Raw genomic sequence first — 14,525 nt, 5'->3', positions numbered from 1 at the left:
TTTAGATTCCAGAACATTAATATTCTTAAGAATCTTTTTTTTTTTTTGGAGAAAATTTCAACTTGTGGCGTCCGCTCCTGATGATAGTTCTTTATTATCAGACCAAGACATCAATCGGTTTTTGGTGCAGGTGCGTATTGAACCCCCAGATCTCTTATTCAACCATCAGAGACTTTACCAATTGAGCTAACTAAAACCCACAATATTCTCAAGAATCTAAAAATGCTAGATAGCATATTGATTCCCTTCCAAATGGCATAATAGGATAACAAAAACAAAATTTATACTATTTGATAACTCTTTATCTCAACAATATTTTGTTAAACCCAGTATTTGATTAAATGCTTTTCCTTTCCCCCCCCCCCCCTTTTTTGTTGATATTGCAATAGTTATAATGGGGGCAAGAGATTTGAACCTTAGATATCTCATTTAAAAATAATGAAAGGTACCAATTGAGGTATAAGACTCTTAGAATTTTTTTTCTTCATATAATTAACAATCATGCTTACCAAATATTAAGTTAATTGTGCATTAAAATCTCTCTTATCTATAAATGCTGTAAAACACTCTCTCTAAATAGAAACTAACTTTTCATTGATTGAAAATGAATACAATGAATGAATGAATACAAAAATTACTCTACCTATCCTTATATACATAGCTATGCACAAAATAGAATAACTACCTCTCCAGATTCTATGGAGAAAGTTGTTACAACTAATCACTACAACTAAGCACTACCTAGCTATGACACGTGTACATCCACTTGCAGTCACTAGTCCACTTGGCATCATCCCTTGTATAGAGTGTATGATCTGATCGTGATAAGGAATGGACTCCAACAAATCTTCTAAGTCTTCATCACTTAGACTTGCATATCTATTTTGCTTCTGATGCTGAGATGCCTTAGATATTACACTCAACTACAGGCTTTCCTGCTCCTGAGCTACTCCCTGATGCACACTGCCCTGCAACTCCCCTTGTTGTTTAGTGCTAGTTTCATACTTGCATACTTGTTGCTGCTGAAGACAAGCACTTGATGTAGCATTGCTTTTAACACTCCCCCTCAAGAGCAAAGCTCTCTCTTCTCCATTATCCTTAGCATAATCTGGAAACTGAATCTTATGACTAAAATTATCAATCACTCCCAATTTTGGCAATAACCTCATAAAACTTTCAGCTCCAAATGCTTTGTAAACATATCAGCTAACTGATTTCATGTGGATACATAGAAGGTTTTAAGTTTACCATCCAAGATCTTATTTCTCACTATATGGCAGTCAGCTTCAATGTTTTTTGACCTTTCATGAAACACTGAATTTGCTGAGATATGTAATGCTACCTAGTTGTCATATTACATCAAGGCCGGTTTATCATGTGGTATGTGTAAATCCCTCAATAAATATAATAACCAAGTAATTTCACAAGTAGTTGTTGCCATAGACCTATACTCTGGTTCAGTAGAGGATCTTGACACCACATCTTGTTTTTTTGACCTCCAAGAGATTAGAGCATCACCTAAAAAGACACAATAACCAATTAGGGATTTCTTGGTGCCAGGGCAACCTACCCAATCTGCATCACAGAAGGTTTTCAACTGCAAATCAGACTCTACAGGGAAAAATACTCCTTGACCAGGTGTGCCTTTAAGTTATTGAAGGATACTGGTGGCAGCTCTCATATGAGGAACCCTTGGTTGTGCCAAAAATTGGCTAAGTCTATGCACTGCATAGGTTATATCTGGTCTATTCAAAGTTAAATACATTAACTTTCCAATTAATCTTCTAAATTACCCTGCATCTTTAAGCAACTCTCCATCACCTTTGGACAGCTTTAGTTGCTACTCCATTGGTGTTCTGGCTGGTTTGCAACCAATCATACTAGCTTCCTTAAGAACATCAAGAGCATACTTCCTTTGATTAATACTAACCCTTTAGAGCTCCTAGCAATCTCAAGTCCTAGAAAATATTTGAGTGAACCAAGATCCTTGATTCCAAACTTCTAATCTAAGACCTTCTTCAACCTGTCAACACAAGCTAAATCATTGCCCGTGATTGGACAAAACCAAGAGCTAAGATTGTGGAAGATAGCTTGGCATTCCATTGCCTAGAAGCTTGCTTGAGACCATAAAGAGACTTAACTAGCTTGCATAACATAGGACTTGTTGCAATAGAATCAGAATTGGACTCCCCCTTACTGTTATAACCAGGTGGCAGGGCCATATAAACTTCTTCATCAAGATCACCATGTAGAAAGGCATTATTGATGTCAAGTTGATGTAATGACCATCCTTTTGCTGAAGCTAAGGCAATAAGAACTCTCACTAAAATTGTTTTGGCAACAGGAGAAAAAGTCTCTAAGAAATCAAGACCCTCTCTTTGGGTATAGCCTTTAGCAACTAGCTTAGCCTTATATCTGTCCACACTACCATTTGCATGCAATTTGATCCTATATACCCATTTACAGCCAATAGGTTTCTTACCAGCAGGTAAGGGAGTTAAAACCCAAGTCTTAGTGGCTTCTAGGGCTTGAATCTCATTGTCCATAGCTTCTCTCCACAAAGGATCAAGAACAGCCTAAGAGGATTATTAAGGAGTTGAAGGACCCCCACCAACAATCAACAAGTAGGACTTGTATGCAGAATCTAAATGGGAATATGTCAAGGAAGCTAAAATGTCATAAGGTGAGCCTGAAGGATGAGAAGTGGTAGCTGTGCTTGGTGATGCAAGTGCTGTCGTACAAGCATAATCTTGCAAATACACTAGAGTTTTATGAACTCTAGCAGACTTTCTGATTGGTGATGGATTTGCAAGGGGGTTAGTAACAACAATAGAAATAGATTCTGGCAAGGAAATGGAATCATTAGACAAAACATCACTAGCAGAAGGGTCTAAAACAGGTTTAGGAAGACAAGGAGGATAAGAAATGGGAAAAGAGTCTGAAGGATTAAGTGGTACATCAGGTATACTGACAGGAGTAACAAAAGTACCCAAATCACCTTCAGCAGTAGTATCAACCTCAAGAAGAAAAGGATCTGTAAAATCAGTAGCTTGAGTTGAAAAAGGAAAAACATTTTCATGGAAAATTACATCTCTAGAAGTGAAAACAGTATTAGTGTTCAAATCCAAAACATTATAACCCTTAACACCAAAGGGATAGCCTAAGAAAATGCATTTCCTAGCTCTAGGAGCAAATTTAGATCTATTTGTTTGAAAGAGTAGAGGCATAACAAAGACACCCAACCACTCTTAAATGATCATAAGATGGCTTGAAACCAAAAAGCACTTCAAAAGGAGTTTTATTTGACAAAACTGAAGAAGGGGTTCTGTTGATCAAGTAAACAGTAGTCAAGATGCAATGCCCCCAAAATTTCAAAGGAATATTAGACTAAAATTTGAGAGCCCTTGCCACATTTAAAATATGTTGGTGTTTCCTTTCAACAATGACATTTTGTTGAGGGGTTTGAACACAACTAAGTTGATGTAATAAGCCTTTTTTAGCAAAAAAATCAGACATGATGAATTCAGTACCATTATTTGTTCTAATGGTTTTGATCTTCTTAGAAAACTATGTTTCAACCATAGTGCAAAATTGCTCTAAAGTGGATTGTGTTTGAGACTTATGCTTAAGCAAATAAACCCAAGTACACCTTGAGTAATCATCCACAATGGTTAAAAAAAACTTGCAGCCAACAACAGTAGGAACAGAAAAGTGATCCCACAAATCACAATGAACCAAATCAAAATATGCATTTGAAATATGTGTACTTATAGTAAAGGGCAACCTTCTCTGCTTGGCTAATGGACAAATTTCACAATTGAACACTTTATTAGCATTGTCAATATGTACATTAGTGTTCCTTGTCAAGGCCAACTTGGCATTTGACAAATGCCCTAATCTAGAATGCCAAATTTCTAGCTGAATAATAGTATTTACAACAGAATTAACAAAACCAGCTGAAGAAAAACAAGTAGATGAGGTTGATACACTTGCTTGCAGTACATAAAGGCCTTTAACCTCCCTACCCAGACCAATTGTGCTCCAATTAGCAAGGTCTTGGATGAAACACATGCTGCCAAAGAAAATTAGGCAACAAAGAGTGGATTTAGACAATTGACTAACCAAAAGAAGATTAAAACTGAATGATAGAACACACAATACATTGGTAAGAATGAGATTTTCTAAAATCCTAATAGTTCCTACATGTGTGAGTAAGGCTGTTTCACCATTAGGCAAGTTAACAAAGGTGTTAACAATAGCTACAATAGTAGTAAAACATGATAAAGAATGTACCATGTGGTCTGTGGCACTTGTACCAATCACCCAATCTGACCTATTAAAAGCATTACTATCTACAATATTGGCTGAGAAAACTGAATGCTTAAGACTAGTTAGAAAAGGTATATAAGAGTTTGTACTTGACATTAAAACAGCATCGGTATTAAGATTGGGTGAAGTAGAAGTACCCACCACATCAGATGCCATACTAGTCAGCCTTTCCACACTTGTATACATGCAAGAACTTACATTGCAGCATGAGATGCATCCCCAAAACCAGCTCCTGAAATAGTGCTTCTAGAGTTGAGAAAGGCTAGAAGTTGGTCACATTGTGCCTTGGAAATAGGACATTGATTTATGACAACCATGGCTTTGTCTGCTTTATTGACAGAATTAGCACTAGACTTCCCTTTAGGCTTGAAACCAGGAGGGTACCTATGCAATTTATAGCATTTATCAATTGTATGCCCTTGCATGTTGCAATGTGTGCAAAAAGGCCTCTCCTTCTTACCATTACCTTTGTTCGAATTAGAATTGGAGTTTCCTTCGGAATTGGTATACATAGCCATAGTATTTGACTAAGAAGATCTAGCAGCTCCATGACCAATGTGCTTGTGAGATTCCTCTTGAAGCACCAATGAGTAAACTCTACTCATTGAATGAAATGGCTTTAACATGAGAATTTGACTTCTTAAAGTCTCATAAGTCTTGTTCAAGCCCATCAAAAACCTCATGACCTAGGCCTTTTCATGCGAAGCATTCAAGATTTTCATTGCTCCACAAGAACATTCAGGAAGAGGCTCAAATTTCAACAATTGATCCCACAATCGTTTGAACTTTATGTAATACTTAGTGACTGACATGGAGTTCTGAGACATGTGAGAAATTTCCCTCTGTAAATCATACACCTTAGGACCATTACCTTGTGAAAACACATGCTACAACTCTAGCCACATCTCTCTTGCTGTTTCGCAATACATGATGCTGCTAGAGACATCAACATGCAAGGAGTTGATCAACCATAAAAGAACCATTGTGTTGCAGCTTTCCCAATCCTCATATAGAGGTGAATCAAGATCTGGCTTCTGAATCTTGCCATTGATGAAGCCAATTTCCTTCTTGGCAATGAGAGCAAGGACCATTGCTCTGGACCAACATTGTAATTGCGCATTCCAAGCAGTGGCTGAGTGACAAGTGTGTTTCCTAGATTCTCATTGGAACTGAGAAAATATCGATTAGGCACATTAGAATCACCATTGGAGTTTGCATTTGCATGCATGGATTGTGTGTTGTGTGAATTCGAGGGAACATCAGTTTATGAGGACGCCATTGAAGGACCTCGAAGCTGAGAAGAAATTGAAGGAGAGAGAAGATTCTAGAGAAAAAAGATTGGGCTTTGATACCATGTAAAACACTCTCTCTAAATAGAAACTAACTTTTCATTGATTGAAAATGAATACAATGAATGAATGAATACAAAAATGGCATAAATACACTTTCAGTCCCTAAATTTTGCATATTTTCCATTTTTGTCCCTATATTTTCATTTCACCGTTTTTAGTTCCTAAATTAATTAACGCATGTTATTTTGATCCTTGCCGTCATTCAACAAACAGAAATATCTGATGTGGCTAATGGAGGACTTAAATATTATTAAAAATCCACATCACCCGTGACACGTCAACATGTAAATTTAAAAAATTAATTTATTAATTTAATTAAGTAAAAATTAAAAACAGAATTAAAAACCAAAATTCACATGAATTAAGATCTAAAAGTTTCTTGAACAAGAACACCAACCTAGATCTAAAAGCTTCTCCCATTGTTTTCTCGGTAGCCAAACAGTCAAATATCAAAAAGTACATAACAAAAGAAATGGCGGTGTGTAACTCACTCTCACTCTCAGTTCTCTATGACAATTCGGTCCCAAAATTCAGCTCCAATCCTTCACAAACCATAGCTAAGGTTTTGATGAAGCTCAAAGCCATAGCTTCCACACCCACCAAATTGTATGGAAGAAAACCGGGCAAGAGTTGCAGCCCCACCAAGATAAACATTGGACTATCTGCGATTGAGCTCGATCTTAACGAAGACCTAGTTGATCGTTGGCACACCAACGGTGTTGACCCTGTACCATCTCCTTCAACCTCATCTCTCTTTCTCTTTCGCTCTCTGTGTGTGACTCTTTCTGATTTTTTAATTTTATTTTTTATTTTGGAGTTTATAGGAGGATTTTGAGTATGGGATATATGATGATGGGCACCACACATACAATGAAGCCGATGAAAAAAAAAAAAGGAATACATGGACATTTAGTGTTGCAAGGCATCAGTTAATTAAAAGGACATTTAAAATGAATTATATTTGAAATTCTTTTGCGGTGACATGACTTTAAGAAGCAACTTCTTTATATAATCAAATCTATCCAATTGTGAGTTTGCCATCGAAAGTTTTTGTTTTAAAATTGTAGAAAAATTCTCTTGTTTTTTGTTTGATTGTTTGGCTGCCGAGAAAATAATGGGAGAAAATTTTAGATTTGGGTTGGCATCCTTGGTGTTCTTATTCAAGAAACTTTTAGATCTTAATTCACTTGAATTTTGGTTTTTAATTCTGTTTTTATTTTTTTTATTTAGTTAAAATTAATAAATTAATTTTTTAAATTTATATGCTGACCTGGCATGGGTGATGTGGATTTTTAATAATATTTTAAGTCCTTCGTCAACCATGTCAGATATTTCTGTCTGTTGACTGACAGTAAAGACCAAAGTAACACGCGTTAATTGATTTAGAGGCTAAAAGTGATGCAATTAACATGTAAGGACCAAAATGAAAAAGATGCAAAATATAGGGACTAAAAGTGCATTTACGCCTACAAAAATTACTCTACCTATCCTTATATACATAGCTATGCACAAAACAAAATAACTACCTCCGAATTCTATGGAGAAAGTTGTTACAGCTAATCACTACAGCTAAACACTACCTAGCTATGACACGTGTACATCCACTTGTAGTCACTAGTCCACTTGGCATCATTCCTTGTATAGAGTGTATGATCTGATCATGATAAGGAATGGACTTCAACAAATCTTCTAAGTCTTCATCACTTAGACTTGCATCTCTTTTTTGCTTCTGATGCTGAGATGCCTTAGATACTACACTCAACTGCAGGCTTTCCTGCTCCTGTGATGCATGCTGAGCTGCTCCCTGATGCACACTGCCCTGCAACTCCCCCTGTCATTTAGTGCTAGTTTCATACTTGCATACTTGTTGCTGCTGAAGACAAGCACTTGATGTAGCATTACTTTTAACAAATGCTAAAAATAATAGTTTTTTTTCAATTCTTAAATATGATCAACAAATAAGCTTATAAATTTAATAGTAGACAAGATAGTCATATGAAACGTTTTTCCCTAATAAATAACAGGTTGTACACATTCACAAGATTACAAAGGAACATAATGAATTCTAATGTGGCTTTTAATTTTTTATAATTTTTTTTATACAGGATAAAAATTTACTTTAATCTAATCTAAGTGTGTGTGTGTATATATATATATGTGTGTGTGTGTGTGTGTGTGTGTGTGTGTGTGTGTGTGTGTGTAAAGTTCCCTCCTAGAGACTTGAACCATGGCCCTTACCTTCTACACCCTACACCCCACAAATACTTATATTTGTAGAGTGACCACTACACTAAGGGTATATGGTTGTAATATTATATAATTTTAAATTGTGAACTTATGTGTAAAGACACTTAATGCAAAATAAGAGTATAGTTGGAAGAACACATAACATAAAATTAGAAAGATAATTGACATCATATTGAACTGCAATTATAGTCTTATTTCAATTTGGTGCTAAATTTCTAAAGTTGTTGACCCCCAATATCTGCACCCAAACAATCAAAATTGGAAATTTTAAAGGCAACGATTTATGCAACCTGGGTTGCATATGTTCCTGCAAACACCATTAGGTGGCACACTAAAAAATTAACAAGTGTCCTTGGTCATGTGAGAAGGGTTTGCTTGGGCTAGAAAAATCATTTAATTGGTCATGTGCTTCTCACATGACCAAGGACACTTGTTAATATTTTAGGTTGCATAAAACCCTTGCCCAATTTTTAAAGCAAATTTGAGAGAAGGGACGAAATTAAGAAAAAGTACAGGACAGAGGGGTTGTAGGCACGGACCCCAAGCCTTGAGAGCAACGGAAAAAAATTGTACTAGAACTAGGTTTCCTTGCCGTTTTCTGTATTGTTATTACTTAGGTTGTGCTTCTGTAATTGGCACACTCTGATTTAAGTAATGGAAATTTATGTTTTTTAATTGTGTTTCTATTGTGATGGGTTTTTCCTTTTTAGTTTCTACTACTGGAATTTTTGGTTGCTAGGAAAGTTTGCTAGATTACAGGGGAAAATGTGCTGGATTTTCTCGGTAAAAAATTTCAATATTTTTCTTTTAATTTTTCAGAAAAGATAAGTTTATGTCTCTCTCTCTCTCTCTAAAAACAACGTTGTTTTGGGAGCTACTAACTGCTCAATACTAACAGAGAATGGCGGGAGACCTTAAGTGAATAAGTGTGAAACTTATAGACTTTAATTGAATGAAAATGAAGTAGCTAGAGGATTGGAATAAATTTTGGTCAAACTTCAAGGGCGAGTTTTGCATTTTTTTCAAAAAAAAAAAAAAAAAACAGCATCTCTTCTCCTTGTAAGAACAAGTTGGAAGGTGACACATTAAAACAATAAAAACAAAAAAAGAAGATGGAGAATGACACCATGAGTTTAAATCTCACTAGTTGTGTTTATTTATCATTTAAAAAATCCAAATGCAACTTAACATCTAACTAAGCCCAAATGTAATGCATTTAATATTTATATCACAATTTTGTGGAAGCTATAACCAATACTTATAGGAACAAGACTCCAATTCATCAATAATCATTCGAAACTGATGGGACTGACGAGACTAACCTTTGGACGAAATAAAGCAACTCCATCGTCCATATACAAAGTGGTATAGACGAGGACGGGCAAAACATTAATGAGAGAATTCAATGCCTCAACCAGGTACTAACTAGCTGTCAGACCGTTGGAGTTTCATTAAGACCTGCATTAACAAGCCCTAAAATATTACAAGGAGAGCATTAAAACCACAATCAAGGCCCCAACGGCTAGAAACCCCAAAGACTATATATACATGCTCACAAGGAACACAAAAGGTACATAATTTCACTTAAAAGAAATACTTTGACACTTCTTATTTACTCTCAAGAGATTGCCATAAACTAACTTAGGCATCGTAGGTGTTGTGACGGGCGCCACACCGGTGTCCATCTCAGGAAAGCTTTGGTCCGTTTTGTAGGGCAACGATGAGGTCTCGGCATCATCTGGACGGATATACACTACTGACGACTTGACTTCATCAGTATGGCACCGTCTGTGGGAACGACATTTTTGTACTAAGGCTTGAGAATATAGTTCCAACCATTCTCTATAATCCAGATGGAGTTTAACCAAGACCCTGCGACACTGGCCCTGCAAATCCAAGCACTTACAGCTAGCGTGGAAGAACTTACTATACAAAACCAGGAGATGAGGCAGCAACTCCAGCAAGAAGCTGATCGATCTAAAGACAATCAGGAAGATGAGGGGGATAGCCAGAGATGAAGTTATCAAAGGCCCGCCATTCGAGACGAACCGAGCTTGGAACTTCTTCGGGAAATGAGGAAGGAAATGGATGAATTAAGGAACGCTATCAAAGAAAAAACAGATCGAAGCATGGATAAGATGCTCAGGACTACAGATTCCCCCTTCACGGCAACAATTCTTGAGTGCCAGGTACCATCGAAATTTCACCTGCCTCAACTCGAACAGTTCAATGGGCTTAAGGATCCCTTGGACCATCTTAGAACTTTCAAGATGACGCTAGGTCTCCAACTGTTAGGATGTGTGCCCTTTAAATGCTATTGTATGACATTATGTATGATTTAATATTGTGATTAATAACGTTGTTTTATTATTATCTAAAAATAATGGTAACATAAATATTGAGACATTATCATATAGTACATGAGATGCATAGTATGTGATTTAGTCATAAAAGATATAAATCATAAGTTCTTTGTAAACTTAGAATTTTAGTTCGTAGTCGGTGATGAAATTGGGCATTTCATTTATGTTTTAAAAGTTAAAACATATTGAACTGTACAGCTGTGAGATTAATTATTCTCTTAAGGACTATTAAATGAATAATAAACTCACGACTTCTATTTACATAAACTCTTAATCCTGAGAGGATAATGGACTTGATCATGAAGTGTAAGTTGCTTTGATATATCAGGAGTGAGGTCTAAAGAAATAATCAAAACCTCAGTATGTTGGGCAATCACATTTAGTGTTGATGGAACATATATTCTCAAAATGGAATTTACAATCTCTTAATGGAGATACAACCCTTGAGATAAGTTTAATGGGTACAGTTATTCAGAGAATTAGGCCTAACCATTTTGGTAAGAAATTACTAAATTATATATTTATGGAATCAGATTTCATAAATATATGATGAATAACTTAAAGGATTAAACCAAGTACTCAAGGAATTAAGATGTAGTAATCTTCAAAGTGGCAGTCTATATTCATGATTTTGTATTACTACTAATATGTTATGAAGGGGTTGCATGTACAATAAAGTCTTGGAATATAATTTATAAATAAGGCCTAGAGTGCAACTATATTTATATAGTGGTATTAAATGTAGTTAATGGTAACTTTGGACTAGTCAAGAGTAGACAGAAAATGTCTAGGCCTATTGGAGCTAGTGTCTTATTGGTCCCTTTTGGTCCCACTTCAAGCCATACACTTAAGCCCAATTGGAAAGGCCCAAAAGGCCAGCCCGATAATCAGTTAGATACAAAGGGAGAAACATACATATTTTTTTTTAAGAAGTGAAAAAAAAAACACTATTGTGAAATGGTGTGTAAGAAGTGTTAAACACTTTAACATTCTCCCTTGAAAAACTGATTGAGAGACCACACTTCTTGGGCGTTAGTGGAATTAGAGTGAAGATTAAAAATGTTCCCAAGTGCTTCTGACCTTCATTTTTGAAATTCACCGCACCAAAGTACACTCTCTTATTCTTAAATTCTGAAACTTACATAATACATGTTAACATTTGTAAATGAAGAAGATCCGTTAACTTTTTGCTGCATATGCTTTGTATGTGATACAAACATGTATCTATCCAACACCAACAATCCCCCGATGAGATAATGTGCCGCTCTTTCCCTACTACTCTTAAAGGGGCTGTGAGGGAGTGGTTCACGAAGCTACCTGCCTCATCCATTGACAACTTTGAACAATTAAGCAATTCCTTTCTACGCCACTTCGTTGGGGGGGGGGGGGGGGGACAACGCCCAAGGAGGCCAGCAGACCATTTACTCACCATCAAGTAGGGAGAGAAAGAGACCTTGAGGTCATACGTGAAGCGCTTCACCCGCGAGACTTTGGAAGTAGACGAAGCTGATGACAAAGTGTAGTTGACAACCTTTAAAGCTGGATTGAATTCCAGAGAATTTGTGGTTTCACTTGCGAAGAATCCCCCTAAGACAATGGCAGAAATGCTCTCGAAGGCATAGAAGTACATGAATGCTAAATATGCTTTAGCCGCGATAAAAGACGTGAAAAAAATGGGTGACATGGGAATAAAGGAAGACGATTGTAGGGGATGAAAAAGGGAGCGACTAGATCGTCAGTCCAGAGACGGGAGTAAAAGAAAGGACAAAAAAAACTCCTCAAATGGTAAAATTCACTCTAGTTATGCATGTTGATAAAATTATAGCACAAATTAAGGATGAGCACTACCTCAAATGGACAAGGCCACTACATTCGTCACCCCATGTGCATGACAAAAAGTACTACTGATTCCATAAGGATCACGGCCACTACACCGAGGATTGCAGAGACCTAAAGGCCGAGATAGAGGAACTTATACAAAATGGGAAGCTCCAAAAGTTTGTGAAAAAGGGGGAATCTAGTAGATTCAGGGACGATATCAAAATCCAGAGTGAATCCACGCCCAGGGACGAGGATCGCATATCCCAACGATCGCCAAATGTGATAGGGGAGATAAAGACGATCACAGGAGGACCGTCCACAGGTGGTTCATTCAGATCTCTTAAGAAAGCATGTCAGAGGCAAGTAAACAACGTCCATCGAATACCCCCATTTAAGCAGAGATGGACGGACTGAGACATGTTTTTCTTGGAAGAAGATGCAAGAGGAGTGAAGCAACCTCATGACGACCCCCTGGTCATAATGCTTACGATAGAAGGATTTAACACCAAGAGAATCCTCGTAGACAATGGCAGCTCTGCAGATATCATCTACCTTTCCGCTTTTCAGCAGTTGAAGCTAAATCCAGAAAGGCTGGGCTCATTTGACTCCCCCTTCGTCAGTTTCAGTGGAGATAGGGTATATCCTAAAGGCATAGTGACACTGGCAGGCATAGTGGGGACTTACCCGAGGCAACCGACTCGCCAATTGGACATCCTGGTGGTTGACTACCCTTCGTCTTACAATGTGATCATAGGAAGGCCCACACTTAGCCGTTGGAAAGCGGCTACGTCCACCTACTGCTTGAAGGTAAAGTTCCCAACAAAAAACAGTGTTAGAGAAGTGAAAGGGGATCAAGTACTAGCCAGAGAATGCTACCAAGCTGTGTTAGCTGCAAAAGAGAACCACACATGGATGATCAAGGAGGAGCAAGAAGATAAAGTGAAAACTTTGGAGACAGTGGAGCTGGTTGAAGGAGATACAACCAAGATGACCAAAATAGGGACGACATTGAGCTTTGAGATGAGGACGAGGCTCCTAAAGCTCCTTAAAGAGAACCTGGATATCTTCGCATAGAGTCATGAGGACATGCTGGGTATATCCCCAAAAGTCATCCAACACAGACTGAATGTAGATCCTAAGAAGATGCCTATTAAACAAAGATGTTGGATCTTCGCTCTGGAGTAGAATCAAGCAATTATGGACGAGGTTAATAAGCTTTTGTCAGCAGGCTTTATTCAAGATGTCTATTACCCAGATTGGCTCGCCAATGTGGTCTTAGTAAAGAAAGAAAATGGGAAATAGAGGACTTCGCAGACCTGAACAAAGCTTGCCCAAAAGACAACTTTCCTCTGCCTAAGATAGACCAGCTCGTGGATTCTACAGCAAAGCATAAACTACTGACATTTATGGATGCGTTCTCGACATACAATTAAATAAAGATGGCTGAAGAAGACTAGGAGAAAACTGCTTTCATCACAAGTCAAGGACTTTATTGCTATAAGGTAATGCCCTTCAATCTGAAGAATGCAGGGGCATCCTACTAGAGGTTAGTAAATAGAATGTTCAGCAAACAGATCGGGAGAAATATGGAAGTATTCGTGGATGATACACTCGTCAAGAGCAAAGAAGAGCTCGCACACCTAGACGACCTCAGTGAAACATTCGCCACACTCAAACAATACCAGATGAAGTTGAACCCCAGTAAGTGTGCTTTTAGAGTAGCCTTAGGGAAGTTCTTGGGATTCATGGTATCTCAAAGGGGGATAGAAGCGAACCTAGAGAAGGTATGAGCCATACTCGACATGACATCGCCAAAGACCATTAAAGAAGTCTAGAAGCTCACGGATAGAATAGCGGCGCTTAATAGGTTCGTATCTAAAGTGACGGACAAATTCCTACCTTTCTTCAAGGTACTGAAGAAAGCCTTTGTATGGACTGACGATTTTGAAGTAGCATTCCAAGAACTCAAGTGTTACCTGAGCAATCCACCCCTCTTTAGTCCGTCCAAAGAGGGGGAAAACTTGTATTTGTATTTAGCAGTATCAGCTACAGCCGTAAGCGTAGCCTTGATTCAAGAAGAGGACAAGAAACAACTCCTAGTTTACTATGTCAGCCAAGCATTCCAGGGGGCAGAAGCCAAGTACCCGAGAATTGAGAAGATTGCATATACATTGGTAGTAGTTTCGCGCAAAAGAGAGGAGGAGTAGGGGTCGTCATCATCACCCCAAAAGGAGAAATGCTTAAATATGGGGTACAAATAAAGTTCCCATCCACCAATAATGAAGCTAAGTATGATGGAATATTGACGGGATTAAGGGTTGGGAAAGCGTTAAGAGCAAAAATCATACTCCTCCAGAGTGATTCTAAGTTTTTGATAGGGCAGATAAGGGATGAATATGAAGCAAAGGAAGAG

The sequence above is a fragment of the Castanea sativa genome, chromosome 3 (genome assembly GCF_040712315.1).
Source record: "Castanea sativa cultivar Marrone di Chiusa Pesio chromosome 3, ASM4071231v1".
NCBI lineage: Eukaryota > Viridiplantae > Streptophyta > Magnoliopsida > Fagales > Fagaceae > Castanea > Castanea sativa.
The sequence above is the reverse complement of the archived record's forward strand: the minus strand, read 5'-3'. Positions refer to the sequence as shown.